We start from the raw sequence: 15,280 nt of genomic DNA on the forward strand, positions 1-15,280 counted from the left end.
ATTCTTAGATGTGTGTTCTTGAGTAGATTACTTAACTCTTCCATGTCTTGGTTTCCTAGTCTGTAAGAAAAAGATAGGATAATAATACTTACCTCACAGGGTTGTTGTGAACCTTAAAAATGTAACTGCATGTAAAGCAGATACAGGACTGACATGGAATTAATGCTTAATAAAGGATAGGTCTAATTACTTTGTTACTGAGAAATTGATGTCAGGATATAAAAAAGACTTAAGAAGTGCACACATGCCAATGTATTATCTGTACATCCTTGCAATTTACCACTTCCCACAGATGCATATTGGTCCTCTGTCTGCAAATGATTTTACTCTCACGGCCATAGTAATCCACTGTTACCCACTGACTTACTCATGGCAACAGCTAACACCTTTATTTCCTGCTGTAAAAAAGTCTTTTAATCCGAAATATTCTCAGATTTCTTCTCATCTACTTTAATACCTAGTGGGAAGTGACATGCTTTATGATCTATGCCTTCATTTAATTTAGCTAGCTACTTCTGCAAGAAAGAAGACCACATTCATATTGAGAAATTTATAATTGTCCTTACCATACACAATTTGCACCTAAAATCAATAAATATAATGTTTGACCTAAATCTCTGGGGCTAGAAATGTTCAATTATCATGTTAATAACACAATTTACATTTGGATCACTTTAGTAACGAATCTTTACAACTAGGATTGAAAATGATATTCTACCACAACTAGCACCACTACATTCTAGACCTGTCTTTTGTTTTGTCTAGATCTACACCAACTAGATGTAGTTGACACTTAGTAGTTTGCATATTTTCTTTGGTGTTGGTGAACATGTGTGACTCTAACACTGTCCTGGCCCCTGAGTTAAAGCAAGTCCAACTACAGCTTCTACAGATGACACCTGACTGACCCAGAAGACCCTAGAACTGACATCTGGACTGCAGCACGGAAACCAGGTACCCAAGAACACACGCCTACCACTCCCCTTCCCAGCTTTGTTATCCAGCTCCTCCTCCAGTTGTGCAGAAATTCCTCACAAAGCCTCTCCTTCTTATGCTCACGCTGGTTAGCTTTGGGTTTTGCTATTCACAACAATAGCTTTGTGGAATTTTTTTTTTTAAATATACTTGTATGCTCCAATTTAAGAAACTGACCAAAGTTGTGGGGAGGAAAGCAAAGTAGAAAGTTAAAGTGAGGAAACTGTTTAATTTTATAGAGGCTTCGTAGATTTCTGAGTGTTAGCCATAATTTTTCATACATCATTCTATATTTTTGAAATGATTCAATTTGCATGGACATATGAACTGTTACATAAAATATAGTAGATATCTAGACTATTGTATAAATATTATTAGATAAAACAAAGAAAACCATGAACTCCAATTCAACATTGGAAAAATAACATTGCAAGGCAAAATAAGATTGCAAAGCATTCTGAATGTGTTTAGGTTTAAAATTAAAGGTTAGCTTACCTAAACATAGGCTTTCCCATGGAAAAAATACCATATTCTTAGGAACTCTGAAACATAAATGAGGTAAAGAAATGCACACTCATTATTCATAAAGTGTTACGTGTTTCTTATAACTTTAAATTATTTTTTGCCATAGAACTTTTAGTGTTCTTTAATATTTGGGAAGATTTTTTCCCCTTGAATATAAAGTGTAAATTCTCATAATGCCATATGGTGGAGCTGGTGGACAAAGATTGACTCCCAAAGATTTTATTATTTTGATGGTTGCTATGCGTGAAATTTTATTTTTTATAATGCTTATTACCATGTTAAGTCTGATAAATTTCCTGTGAAACTTAACTATTTGCTTTAGTATTTCTATTTAAAATTCTTGTACCCAGTCTTACTAGCTTCTTAGTTGTTAAGGAGTTGCAAAACTAAATAATAGCCATAATGATTTTTCAATGAGAGGTAATATTTTCCAAAGAAGGTGAATCATGGGACATGTTGTCTGTGTTGCAACCTCAGTTGCTATACAGATGCAGTCAAGTGTCCCTTGATGATGGGAGTACATTCTGAGGAATGAATTGTTAAGTGATGTTGTTATTGTGAGAACATCATAAGGGTACTCACACAAACCTGGATAGTATCGCTTACTACACGCCTAGGCTATATGGTATAGCCTGTTGCTCCTAGGCTACCAACCTGTACAGCACATTACTGTATATTGTATACAAATTACTGAATACTGTAGGAAACTGTAACACAATGGTAAGCATTTGTGTATCTAAACATATCTGATCATAGTAAAGGCACTGTAAAAATATGCATAAAAGATGAAAAATGGTACACCTGTACAGGGCACTTGCAATGAACAGAGCTTGCGTGACTGGGAGTTGCTCTGCGTGAGTCAGTGAGTGGGTAGTAAGTGAATATGAAGGCCTAGGATATCACTGGACACTACTGTAGATTTTAGAAACACTGTACACTGAAACTATGTCAAACTTTTAATTTTTTCTTTCTTCAATAATAAATTAACCTTAGCTTACTGTAACTTTTTTACTTTATGAGCTTTGAATTTTTTTAACTTTTTTACTTTTTTGTGCTGACACTTAGCTTAAAATACAAATACATTGTACAACTGTAAAGACATTTTCTTTCTTTGTATCCTTATTTTATAAGCTTTTTTCTATTTTAAAAATGTTTTATTAATTTTTTACTTTTAAAATTTTTCATTAGAAAATAAAAATCAAACACATACATTTGCCTAAGCCTACACAGGGTCAGGGTCATCAATATCACCATCTTCCACCTCCATATCTCGATGCACTGGAAGGTCTTCAGGGGCAATAACACACATGGAACCATCATCTCCTATAATAACAGTGCCTTCTTCTGGAATTCCTCCTGAAGGACCTGAGACTGTTTTACAGTGAACTCTTTTTAAAAATAAGTACAAGGTTTACACTCTAAAATAATGATTAAAAGTACAGTGTGGTCAATTGATAAACCAATAACATAACCATTTACTATAGCTATCGTATTATGTTCTGCACACAACTGTATGTAGCTTTGTTCACACTGCATCATCATGCACACATGAGTGATGCGTGTTGCACTACAACGCTATGAATTCTCCATTGTCCTGGGTGATAGGAATGTTTTAGCTTCATTATGATCTTATGGGACCTGCACTGTTGACTGAAATATGAGGTGCATGACTGGTATTTGTAAAATTATGGCATTTTTAGGGCACAGTAGCATATCATGTGCTTTAAGTATATATATATATATACTTTATATTTTACAGTATAAAGTATGTATCTATATTTTATATTAAATATATATTTATATATTATTTTATATTACATATATAAAGTACATTTTATAAAGTATATATATTTAATATATACCTTAACTATATATTTAATATAAATATATCTACTCAGGGTTTAGACACTCAGAGAATATTACATGTATATTTCATTCATTAACTGTTTTCCAAAGAAAATAAACAGCATTACTCTAAAATCAGCATGTTTATCATTTGAAGTCAAGAAATATTTGTTCAGTTGGTGTATGGAACAAAGCGCATGTTGATCTGATCAGCTTTTTAAATTGTAATTTATATTACATTGATACAGAGTTATAAGAAAATAATGAAACATGTCTGGAATGGGCAGAACTTTACCATATTTTATTGTATGAAAATAAAAACATTAATAAAACAATGTTATTTCATACATAGCACTTATAATCTAGTTTTAAAAACACAAAATAACACAATTAATTAACACTGAAAATTAAAATATTATTGCAGACCAGAACAGAAGAGCTGTCACAGGAAAATATCCATTTAGGATCCAAATAAATTTAAAGAACATGATGTGGAGTATGAAAGTGAGTTTGTGTTGGACATAAAGAAGAAGGCACAGACAGTAGATTAACAGCTGTCTGCGGACTTCTGATTTAAAATGAAAAGTAAAAAAAAGTTTGTTTAAAAAATGTTTATTGATAATATCATTGGCTAATATATTGAAAGTCAAAGCAGTAAAACATGTTTAAATGCATTTAAAAGACAGTAGGCCAGAGCATATTAGAGTTTTTCCAAAACATCTAAAAATATAAACCAGATACATATTTCCCTATAGATAAAACATATGGTTTTAAAAAGGGCCGGATCCAATTAAATATTATCACTTAATTACAAACTAATTTAAGCTATAAAGTGTAGTTCAACATATTGTACTTGTGTATTAAATAGAGACTATATATCTCCAATAAGAATTAGCTCACGTTGAATTTTCCAGGCATGTCATGTGTTGGGGATAAAGGGCATCAGGTAGCTTAATTGCAAATCGATAAAAGTTAGAGAGAAAATTACTCTTTCTAAAAAGTTTGCTGAGACCCTGCTACCAGGAATGTTAGAATGAGTGCAGCAGGAGATAAGAGGAAACATTTGTAAAGTGTCAACTACACATTCAAAACACAAGATTTATTTAAGGTCCAAAAAAACCTTGGGCTGCATATATTTTAATCTCCTCCTTGCAGATGAAAAAACTGAGTCTTAAAGAGATTAATAATGTGCCCAAGATCCTATATTGAGTCAAGTGGAAGAGCTAGCCTTCAAGTTCTTATCTGTCTGAGTCAAATTCTATTCTCTTAGCCACACCACATGCAGGTACATTTAATTTTGAGCCCTGAGTAACTAAGACTGTGAATGCCATTAACAATAGGAGAAACAGATTTGGGAAGAAAGAGGATAGGTTTGGTTTACAACATGTACAATTTAAGCAATACAATTTATTTTTGAGCTGAAAAACAATTTAAAGAACATGTAGGTCATTACATTACACAAATGTTTACCAGGCAACTAATGAGCATAAGTTACCTAGCAGTTACATTGAGGCTTTAAAGGATAAGCTCAAAGTCAAGGGATGAAGAGAGGCATGTAAAAACACAAGTATAATACAAAATGAAGAGTGTTTTAATCGACTCAGAAAAGCATACTACATGAGAATAAAAGAAGATTTTGGTAATTCTGACTAGGAATGGGTTCAAGTACCTGATACTTATAACATAATCTTGAGGCCGGGCACTGTGGCCCATGCCTGTAATCCCAGCACTTTGGGAGGTCAAAGCAGGTGGATCAAGAGGTGAGGAGTTCGAGACCAGCCTGGCCAAGATGGTGAAACATCGTCTCTACTAAAAATACAAAAATTAGCTGGGTATGGTGGCGGGCACCTGTAATCCCAGCTACACGGGAGGCTGAAGCAGAGAATTGCTTGAACCTGGGAGGCAGAGGTTGCAGTGAGCCGAGATTTTACCACTGCACTCCAGCCTGGGTGACAGAGCAAGACTCCATCTAAAAACAAAAAAAAAACCAAAAAAACACAAAACCATAATCTTGAATATATGTGTGTTTGTTTGTTTGCATTGTTTTAAAGAAATATCTGAGACTGGGTAATTTATAAAGAAAAGAGGTTTATTTTGGCTCATGGTTCTGCAGGCTGTACAGGAAGTGTGGTACCAGCATCTGCTTCTGGCGAGGGCTCAGGAGGCTTCTAATCATGCTAGAAGGTGAAGGGGGAGGCAGTGCATCACACGATGAGAGAGGGAGCAAGAGACTGGGGAGAAGGTCCCAGGCTCCTTTGAACAATCAGCTCTTGTGTCAGTAAGGGAACGAGAGCTCGCTCATTACCATAGTAGGGCACCAAGCCATTCATGAGCAATCTGCTCCATGACCCAAACACCTCCCACTAGGCCCCACCTTCATTACTAGGGATCACATTTCAACATGAGATTTGGAGGGGACAGATCTCCAAGCCATATCAACATGAATGAAGAGTCACAGAAAAGATGACTTTCAGCTGGGTCTAAAAAAGTAATAGGAGTTCAACAGGCTCTCAAGGTAGCAGGTGAGAAGAAGAAAACCCTAGTCTAAAGAGATCATTCCAGCCAGGTGTGGTGGCTCAAGCCTGTAATCTCAGCACTTTGGGAGGCCAAGGCGGGCAGATCACCTGAGGTCAGGAGTTTGAGACCAGCCTAGATAATATGGTGAAACCCCGTTTCTACTGAAAATACAAAAAATTAGCCAGGTGTGGTGGTGCGCCTGTAATCCCAGCTACTCAGTTGGCTGAGGTAGGAGAGTCTCTTGAACCTGGGAGGCGGAGGTTGCAGAGAGCAACATTGCACTCCAGCTTGGGCAATAAGAGAGAAACTCCATCTCCTCCCCCCCCCCAAAAAAAAGAAAAAAAAAAGGAATCATTCCTAATGCAGTAGTTTTGTGATACTGAGGCCCAAAGAAGTTAAATGATTCACCTAAGGTCAAACAACTACTTAGTACAAAATTCAAGTCCGGGCGTGGTGTCTGACTCCTGTAATCCCAGAACTTTGGGAGGCCGAGGTGGGCGGATCACAAGGTCAGGAGATCGAGACCATCCTGGCTAACACAGTGAAACTCCGTCTCTACTAAAAAATACAAAAAATTAGCCAGGCGTGGTGGCAGGCGCCTGTAGTCCCAGCTACTCGGGAGGCTGAGGCAGGAGAGTGGCGTGAACCTGAGAGGCGGAGCTTGCAGTGAGCTGAGATGGCACCACTGCACTCCAGCCTGGGCGACAGAGCGAGACCCCGTTTCAAAAAAAAAGGGTGGGGAGGGGTGTCTTGGGAAAGAGGCAGTCTAAAAAATCTAAAAGTGACAACGAGTAGAAAAACAGATCACCTGAAGAGTGAATTGCCAGCATGGCTGTGGATTTCTCAATAGCAGTGCAGATAGCTAAAAGACAATTGAGTGAAACCTTTGGAAGGCTGAGGAAATTTAGAATTTTATACCTAGCCAGCCATAAATCAAGAATAAGTACAATAGGAGTGGGTGGCAAGCGGGAGCGGGGAGGAGAGGGTGGTGAGCAGGACGGCGGGAGAAGGCAGTGGGGAAAAGAGCTTTTTGGCAGACGGAGGCGGAAGAGGGGGTGGCGTGAGTGGAGAAAAGATGTTGGGGAAAAGACTTGGGGAGGAAAGCTTTTCACTTATTAGAGGAGAAAAATAAGGTGGTGAGTCAGAGGGAGGAAAAGAAGGTGGCAAGAGGGGTAGAGGAAAAGAGGGTGGGAAAAAGGTTTTTGGGTAGCTGGAGGGGGAAAAGAGGGTTGGGGGAGATAGAGAAAAGGGGGGGAGATGGGAAAAAGAGAGTGTGAAAAAGAGGTGGGGGGAAAAGGGTGGGAAAACAGGTTTTGGGTAGATGGAGGGGGAAAAGAGGGTGGCGAGAGGGAGGGTCGCCAGAGGGAGGGTCAGCAAGAGGGTGGAGAGGGGAAGGAGGGAAAATAGGGGAGTGGGGAAGAGAGTGGAGAATGGGAGGAGGGAATAGACTGTGGGAAAAAGACAGTGAGGTAAAAAAAGTTTCTGGGTAGATGGAGGCAGAAAAGAGGGTGAGAGGGAGCAGGGAGAAGATGGAGGGCAAAATGCATTTGGGTTGAAGGAGGGGGAAAAGAGGGTGGGGAAAGGGAACAGGGGTGAGGTGGGTAGAGGTGGCAGCTGGAGGGAGGAAAAGAGGGAGCAGGAAGAAGACAATGGATACGTTTTTGGATAGATGGAGGGAGAAACGGTGGCAAGAAGAAGTGGTCAGAGGGAGGGGGGAATGAGGGCAGCCAAGAGGAATGGGGAGAAGTCTGGGGCAAAGATGGTGGCAAGAGGGAGGTGGGAGAAGGCGGTGGGGAAAAATGTTTTTGGGTAGTTGGAGGGTAAAAATCGGGTGGGGAGAGGGAGTGGGGAAAAGAGGGTGGCAGGGTGGAGGGAGTCAAAATAATGAGTATAATAAGGACATTTTCAGATATGTGAATTCTCAGAAAATTGACCTGCCAAGTACCGTCTCTCAGGGAACTCTGGAATATGTCTTACCCTAAAGTGAAAAGTGATCCAAAAGAGAGAGAAAGGCACAGGACCAGGGAAACAGAATCGAAATCAGAACAGAAGTAAAGGAAATTCTCCTGGAAGAGGTCAAAAGAACCTTCAAGTGACTGTTGGCAAAACCAGAAAAAGTGCCAGAGCTTTAGAATAAAAAACAAACAAACAAACAAAAAACAATAGGCCAGGCACGGTGGCTCACACCTGTAATCCCAGAATTTTGGGAGGCCGAGCCGGGGGGATCACAAGGTCAGAAGATCGAGACCATCCTGGCTGACACGGTGAAACCCCGTCTCTACTGAAAATACAAAAAATTAGCCGGGTGTGGTGGCGGGTGCCTGTAGTCCCAGCTACTTGGGAGGCTGAGGCAGGAGAATGGCGTGAACCGGGAGGCAGAGCTTGCAGTGAGCCGAGATCGCACCAGGGCACTCCAGCCTGGGCCACAGAGCGAGACTCCATCTCAAAAAAAAAAAAAAAAAAGGAATAAAAGAACAATAACAACAGTCTTACGAATTTCTCAAAAAAAAAAAAAAAGAATAAAACACAATAACAACAGTCTTACGAATTTGCAATTTAACAATTACTGAGGGCGTAATATCATCAATGGGCTGGATATAAGATGTTTTTACCTAGTAATACATTTTTACTCATTCAGTTATTTAAAGAATTTCTAGGATGATGCTACTACCCTGGTTTTGTTGATTTTTTCTTCTGTGCTCTCACAATATTTTAACACTATAGGAATTAGGATTGAAGACTCTGGTTGTATTTTCGTATTACATCTCTATTATGTTTTTCTTAAAATCATATAATGAGAAAATGAAGTAAGATAATTACTTACCATAAATTTGGAAATAAGGCCCTATGCTTTTTTGTGTGTAGCTTTAGTAACTATCACTTAGGAGCTTTTTTTGTGTTCACTTGTATTGTTTAAATGTTCCCGTGATGTTAAGTGATTTGCGGAGAGATATTTGTGTTAAAAAAATGGCGGTAGGGATGTCATAAGCTGGTTCTCTGAATTCTGAAGCCTCTTGAGACCATGAAGCTGGAACTCAGTTAGAGAGAGGGGACAGTGAGAGATGTAAAGAATCCAATCATGTCTCAGGTAACACTGTCTACTCTTCCAGTATTTTTAAGGTCAGAATTATCACACTGATTTTCCCCACACATTTGTTCAGTTGACCTTTTCTGTGACAACACCAAATTTAAATTGAAAAATGATGCAGCTCATACTACATAAATGGGCATCTTTGATTGGCTTTAATAATCACTTGACTCAGAAGTATGCATGCTCCATGTAGTACTCCAGACACTAGAGAGTCACTTGGTACAGTGCTAAAGTTAATTAACATGTCTATATCAAACGTGGATATTTTAAAGTCTAGAGTCCTATGCACTCCACATGAAGGAAATGTTTTTCAAGTTGTGACAACCTCTAAGCAGAAGTCATCAGATGTGCTGTACTTCCTAAGCAAAACCTGTAAGAAAGCAGGTTCTCAGTCCCAGAATGGAAATTTAAGGGTAAGAGTTACCAGAATTCTCTCCTAGGCTGCCAAGGATGCAGCAGTGATAAGGCTTCTTTCCTCAGACTCAAATTCTTCTCAAACTAATTCAACTCTGCCTTTCTCAGAAACAATTTTTCTTAAAAAAAATTTTTTTAGCTACAGTAAATCAAAGTAAAGTATCGTATTCATCAGTGGTCATGAAAAATTCTTTACCACACTGAGAAGGTGGCATGGATTTTTTTCATTCGTGTATTTCATTAATCTGTACCTACACATTCCTTCTCTGACGAGATGATGACCATCTTGCATTTTCAAAATAACTACAGAGAGCTTTTTGGCATTAGGATGAGGTTATTGGCTCATTAAAAATACTCCCTGGGCTCCATCATAGCTTCTGCAGTGAAAGGTAGGAGTAGCTGAATTCTTGAGTCTCTTCCTATGCTGGAATTCAATTAAGCTTCATATGAGAGATAGGATATGGGAACTAACACTATCTTAATGTCACAAAACAATTCCAAGAAAGTTGAATTTTTTTTTACAAAAGCATTTGACACTAGGTATTTTGGTCAGGCCACAGAATCAGATCAACTGTTTTTTTTTGTTTTTGTTTTTGTTTTCCACTTTCTTATTTTTTTTTTCTTTTAAAAAAGGTCTTGATACCAAGGAAACTATCAGCTGTCCTTATGAAAACAGAACACAAAAATTAGATAAATTCACATTAGCTTCCTATTGTTTGAGTCATACTTTGACTATCAGTCCTAAGTCACACCCACTTCGGAAGTCTAGGCAGACATTTTAAAAAGGGGAGATTTTTGCTACATTAAGTAAGACTAAAGATATTCATCCCTGTTCACTAACTGTCTAGACGTGGGAAACATCTGGGAAATACACCAGAATTTTAATATAAATTTCCTTCCGTGCTTCTCTTGGGCCATTCTCAGGAAACTGCTCTACTGCTGGTTTCTGTGATAAAAATCCTTGTACTCGCAACTCCTTTCTTATGTGCTCATCAGCTCCTTCCTTTTATCTTCCTAGTAAGTGCAAAAGGGAAAGAATCACCTTTTCTCAAACTAATGATCTGTGCAAATGTTTTCCTTTTTTCAATGAACTTTTGCATATAATCTGAGTAACACAGTGTATTAGTCTGTTCTCACGCTGCTATGAAGAAATACTCGAGACTGGGTAATTTATAAAGGAAAAAGATTTAATTGACTCACAGCTCCACATTGCTGGGAAGGCCTCAGAAAACTTACAATCATGGTGGAATGGGAAGCAAACATGTCCTTCTTACAAGGCAGCAGGAGAGAGAAATGCCAAGCCAAGGGGTAAAATCCCCCTATAAAACCATCAGCTCTAGTGAGAATTCAATCACTATCAAGAGAACAGCATGAGGGTAACTGCCCCCATGATTCAATTACGTTCCATTGGGCCCTACCCACAACATGTGGGGATTATGGGAACTACAATTCAAAATGAGATTTGGGTGGGAACACAGCCAAACCATATCACACATGATCATCACTAATTAGTTGTCTCTTTCTAATGTAAATGTCTTTAGCTGTTGCTCCTTCAGAATACACTAGTTCAAGCAAGAAAACGTGTTTTCTGCCCCTAAAAATTAGTTTGATTTTGCTCTCTGGAAAGAGATTTCCGGTTTGGAATGGTGGCCTCCCTCCGTCAGCCAATCTAAATCACAACCATCCTTCTTGTTGATTTGAGTCAGACTTGTCCATGAAGGTTTCCCGAGACTCTTCAGAAGTCATAGCAGTCACTATATAATTAATTGTCCCTGACAATTTGTTATGCTGTATTATTAGGTTTTTGAAATGTGGCTATATCTTGTTTTATCAAATAGTTTGTAAGAAGACAGATACTGAACTGCATATAACTTTGTATGTTCCTCAGGGTGTGGCCTGAAGGTGTTCCATAAATAGGGCTCTTGCTGTGTTGTGTCAGTAGACAGGTACATTCTCTTTCAGTGTAGATTGCTGGCTCCTCATGTGGAAATTCAATACAAGAACACTACAGTGAACCCACTGGATGGGAGAAATACCTGAAAATCTGCATAGGATCCTTGCTTGCTACAGCTGATGGTATAGCCTAAATATGTTTCATTTTTAAAGTTGACATGGCAGGATTATACTTTAAAGACATCATGATGCTTTGTCAACTTGCTTGTGAGTGATTGAATGATGCTTTATCAAGTGGTTGTGAGGGAAAGTATCTGAGATCATCTGGTGAAATGGTTCCCAATATAAAATTGAGAAAAGGGATCTAAGCTTTGTTGGTGCTGATGGAGTTCAGACTACTTGAAATATTAAGACTTTTTTCTTTTGTCTAAAGTTACATCAATTAAGAATGAAAACAATGATTATTTCATTCTCACAGGAAACCCTAAATAGCTAAGTAACTAGACATGCATCTACTATTGATTAACAACAAGGTAGACACGTATTATTAGTAACAGTCGACAACAATTATTATTTCATTCTCACAAGAAACCCTAAATAGCTAGGTAACTGGACATGCATCTACTATTGATTAATAAAAAGGTAGACATGTATTATTAGTGGCAATAAGACTTTCAGCAGAAAATATACTTAAAAATAGAGCTACCAATATGGATAAGAATATGTCAAAAATTGTAGGTGTTGAAAAGTTGTCAATTACACATCAAATCCAGCTCTATTTAGGTGGGGCAGTGTTGGGGATGAGAAATCTGAAACCACCAAAAGTTAATTTTGGTGGGGCATAGGGGTGAACCTGGCAGAACTCACATCTTATAATTACAAGTGCATTGCTTTTTACATTTATTTTTCTGTAGACTTTCAGAAATTAACCAATGACCTAGTGAAGATGACAGAAAGTGTTTGGCATCCTGTTAGGTGTTTAAATTGCTTAAGAATGGGGTAAAATTCGTTGTGTTGAAAGAAAATTACCAAGAACAAACTTTCATCCATGGGCTTAAAGCATAATTCATGTTAAACTATTTCTCAACATAGCGAATTGTAACATTTGTCTTCATAATAATGTTTCTTTATTCTGTAGAAAAGTTAATAATTAGAAAAATCTCAAGGAAATAATTAGTGGGGAATAAATATATTACTGATTATTGGGACAGTGGTGTTTGGTCAGGCACAGGCTTGGTGTTGACAGTAGATTTCCTTATGAAAGTAATGGATTTCAGGAAATAGCTGTAATCCAGCACTTTGGGAGGCTGAGGCGGGCAGATCACTTGACGTTGGGAGTTCGAGACCAGTCTGACCAACATGGAAAACCCCGTCTCCATTAAAAATACAAAATTAGCCTGGCATGGTGGTGCATGCCTGTAATCCCAGCTACTCAGGAGGCTGAGGGAGGAGAATCGCTTGAACCCAGGAGGCAGAGGTTGCGGTGAGCCGAGATTGAGCCAGTGTACTCTAGCCTGGGCAGCAAGAGCAAAAAAAAAAAAAAAAAAAAAAAAAAAAAAAAAAATCCACACTTTTCATCTCATTTAACTTCAAAATTGAGACCATGAGCCAGGATGCAATTCTGTACAGTAAAATTGTTTAATCTCCGTTGTCTTTCAGAGAATCCATGCTACAGCTGATAGGGTAGAAATTCATACTGAATTCTAAATATAATGCTCGTGAAGTTAGATTCATCACATGAATAACTGCAAATACAAGAAAATTATTTTTTTCTATTAGCACATAATGGGTTTTAACGACTTTTGGAAGGTTTTGTAATGTAATTGTGTCCCACAGTATAGAATATTGGACATAGGTGGTCGGGCGAGGTGGCTCACGCCTATAATCCCAGCACTTTGGGAGGCCAAGACTGGCGGATCACGAGTCAGGAGATGGAGACCATCCTGGCTAACACAGTGAAACCCGATCTCTACTAAAAATACAAAAAATTAGCCGGGTGTGGTGGCAGGCGCCTGTAGTCCCAGCTACTCGGGGAGGGGGCTGAGGCAGGAGAATGGCATGAACCTGGGAGGCAGAGGTTGCAGTGAGCCGAGATTGTGCCACTGCACTCCAGCCTGGGTGACAGAGCAAGACTCTGTCTCAAAAAAAAAAAATATATATATATATATATGAGACATATGTTTAGAAAAAAGAAAAAATATTTTCTCTCTTTAGAAATTCATACCTCTACATATGCACACAGAAAAATAGACTCAAGAGTGAAAACCAAATTAATGCTTCTATTTTATGTAACTTAGGGGAAATATATTTGCATGATACTATATTAAAGTGAAACAAGAATGAGTAAATAAAAAAGTTGAAATGTCTTTTCCTTTTCAAACTGAAATCTGTATTTATTTCTTCAGGGAGTATTTCTCTGTTGAGTCTAAGATTAAGTAGAAAATGATTATCACAGCAAGGTCTCTGAATCACCACTAAGCAGAAATACAGGGAAAGGGAGCTGCAAGGCCATTTGATATTTACAGTTATCTTTTTAAAAGATCACGTTAACTCATAGAAGAAACATTTTTTAAATAAAATTAAAAGTTGTGTTAATGGCATAATATTTTAAGGAGTACCTTTGCTGGCTGGAGGATATTTTAATATTTCTCTTGAATGAGCCTAGTTTTTATTTTATTGTATTTTTAGTATCTTTCAATCAAAACATCAGATTAGCGTTTTTAAAGGCTCTTTTATTTAGAAGTCATTCTTTGTGATTCAGATTCTCCAAATAACACCTAACTGCCCATGTTGGTGATGGAAGTGATACGGAAGGGAAGTGCTGAGAAGGGAAGAGCTGATCCGTTTAAATGATATGGAAGTGGGGAAGGGAAGTGGCGGGTAGAGGAAGGATGGTCCCCGGCTAGGGCTCCACCCCTGGGTGAGGACAGGCATTTTTGTTGCATTTCCCAAGATCACCCTGGACTGCCACGCCCATAACCACCCGCCAGCCACCCCTGCCCAGGCCACAACCTTAGCAGGCACACACACAAGCTGCTGGGCCTAGAGAGGAGCAGATAGGCAGAGGAGCACACGGGCGGCTGGATGCCCAGAGGAACACAGCGACAGGCACCGGCATGCTGGCAGGCCAGGCCACCGACGGGCAGAAGCAGAACAACCTGGAGTTTGGCTGGGGCAGAGGAGAGTCCGGGCCACCAAGCGGCCCGACTCTAGGGGAAAACCTTCCCACTCCATTCCGTTCTGTCTTCTGCCATCTGCTACCTCCACTCAATAAAACCTTGTCCTCATTCTCCAAGCCCACGTGTGATCCGAAACTTCTGGGGCAAGAACCTCGGGATACAGAAAGCCCTCTGTACTTGCAATAAGGCAGGGATCCAGTTGAGCTGACTCACGCAAGCTGCCTATAGGCGGCAAAACTGAAAGCACACTGTAACACATGCCCACTGGAGCTTCAGCTGTAAACATTCAGCCCTAGACACTGCCATGGGGTTGGAGCCCCACAGCCTGCCCCTCTGTATGCTCCCCTAAAGGTTTGAGCAGAGGGGTGCTGAAGAAATGAGCCACACCCTCATCACATGCCCTGCGAGAGGGACAAGGGAACTTTTCCCATTTCAGAAGTAGTACTAGAATTAAATGAAATCTACAGAGAGGTCCTAAATTTTATTTTAGCCCTAGCTGCCGTATTCTACTACACCCAAGTCTTTTTTACTAGAAATGCTAACAACTGGTAAAAAAAAACCACCTAATTAAATCTTTTTTGTAATTCTCCTCAATTCTCCTCAAACTCTGGTTAAGCTTGATAAGCAGTGGGAATAGTCTACATTTGTGTAAAGATAATATGGGACTTCACTAGTACATGCAATAGATAACCCTCTAAAAAGGGTTGTATACAATAGATGGGGACTAGCAGAAAATAATAAATAGTTTTAAAGATTGATAGGTTGATAGATAAATATGAAGATGGATTAATTAGTAAACAAATAAGATCACTAGTTGGACTGTCTATAAAATGGAGCCTTC

Source organism: Hylobates moloch, unplaced genomic scaffold (assembly GCF_009828535.3).
Source record: "Hylobates moloch isolate HMO894 unplaced genomic scaffold, HMol_V3 SCAFFOLD_4, whole genome shotgun sequence".
In the NCBI taxonomy this organism is placed as follows: domain Eukaryota; kingdom Metazoa; phylum Chordata; class Mammalia; order Primates; family Hylobatidae; genus Hylobates; species Hylobates moloch.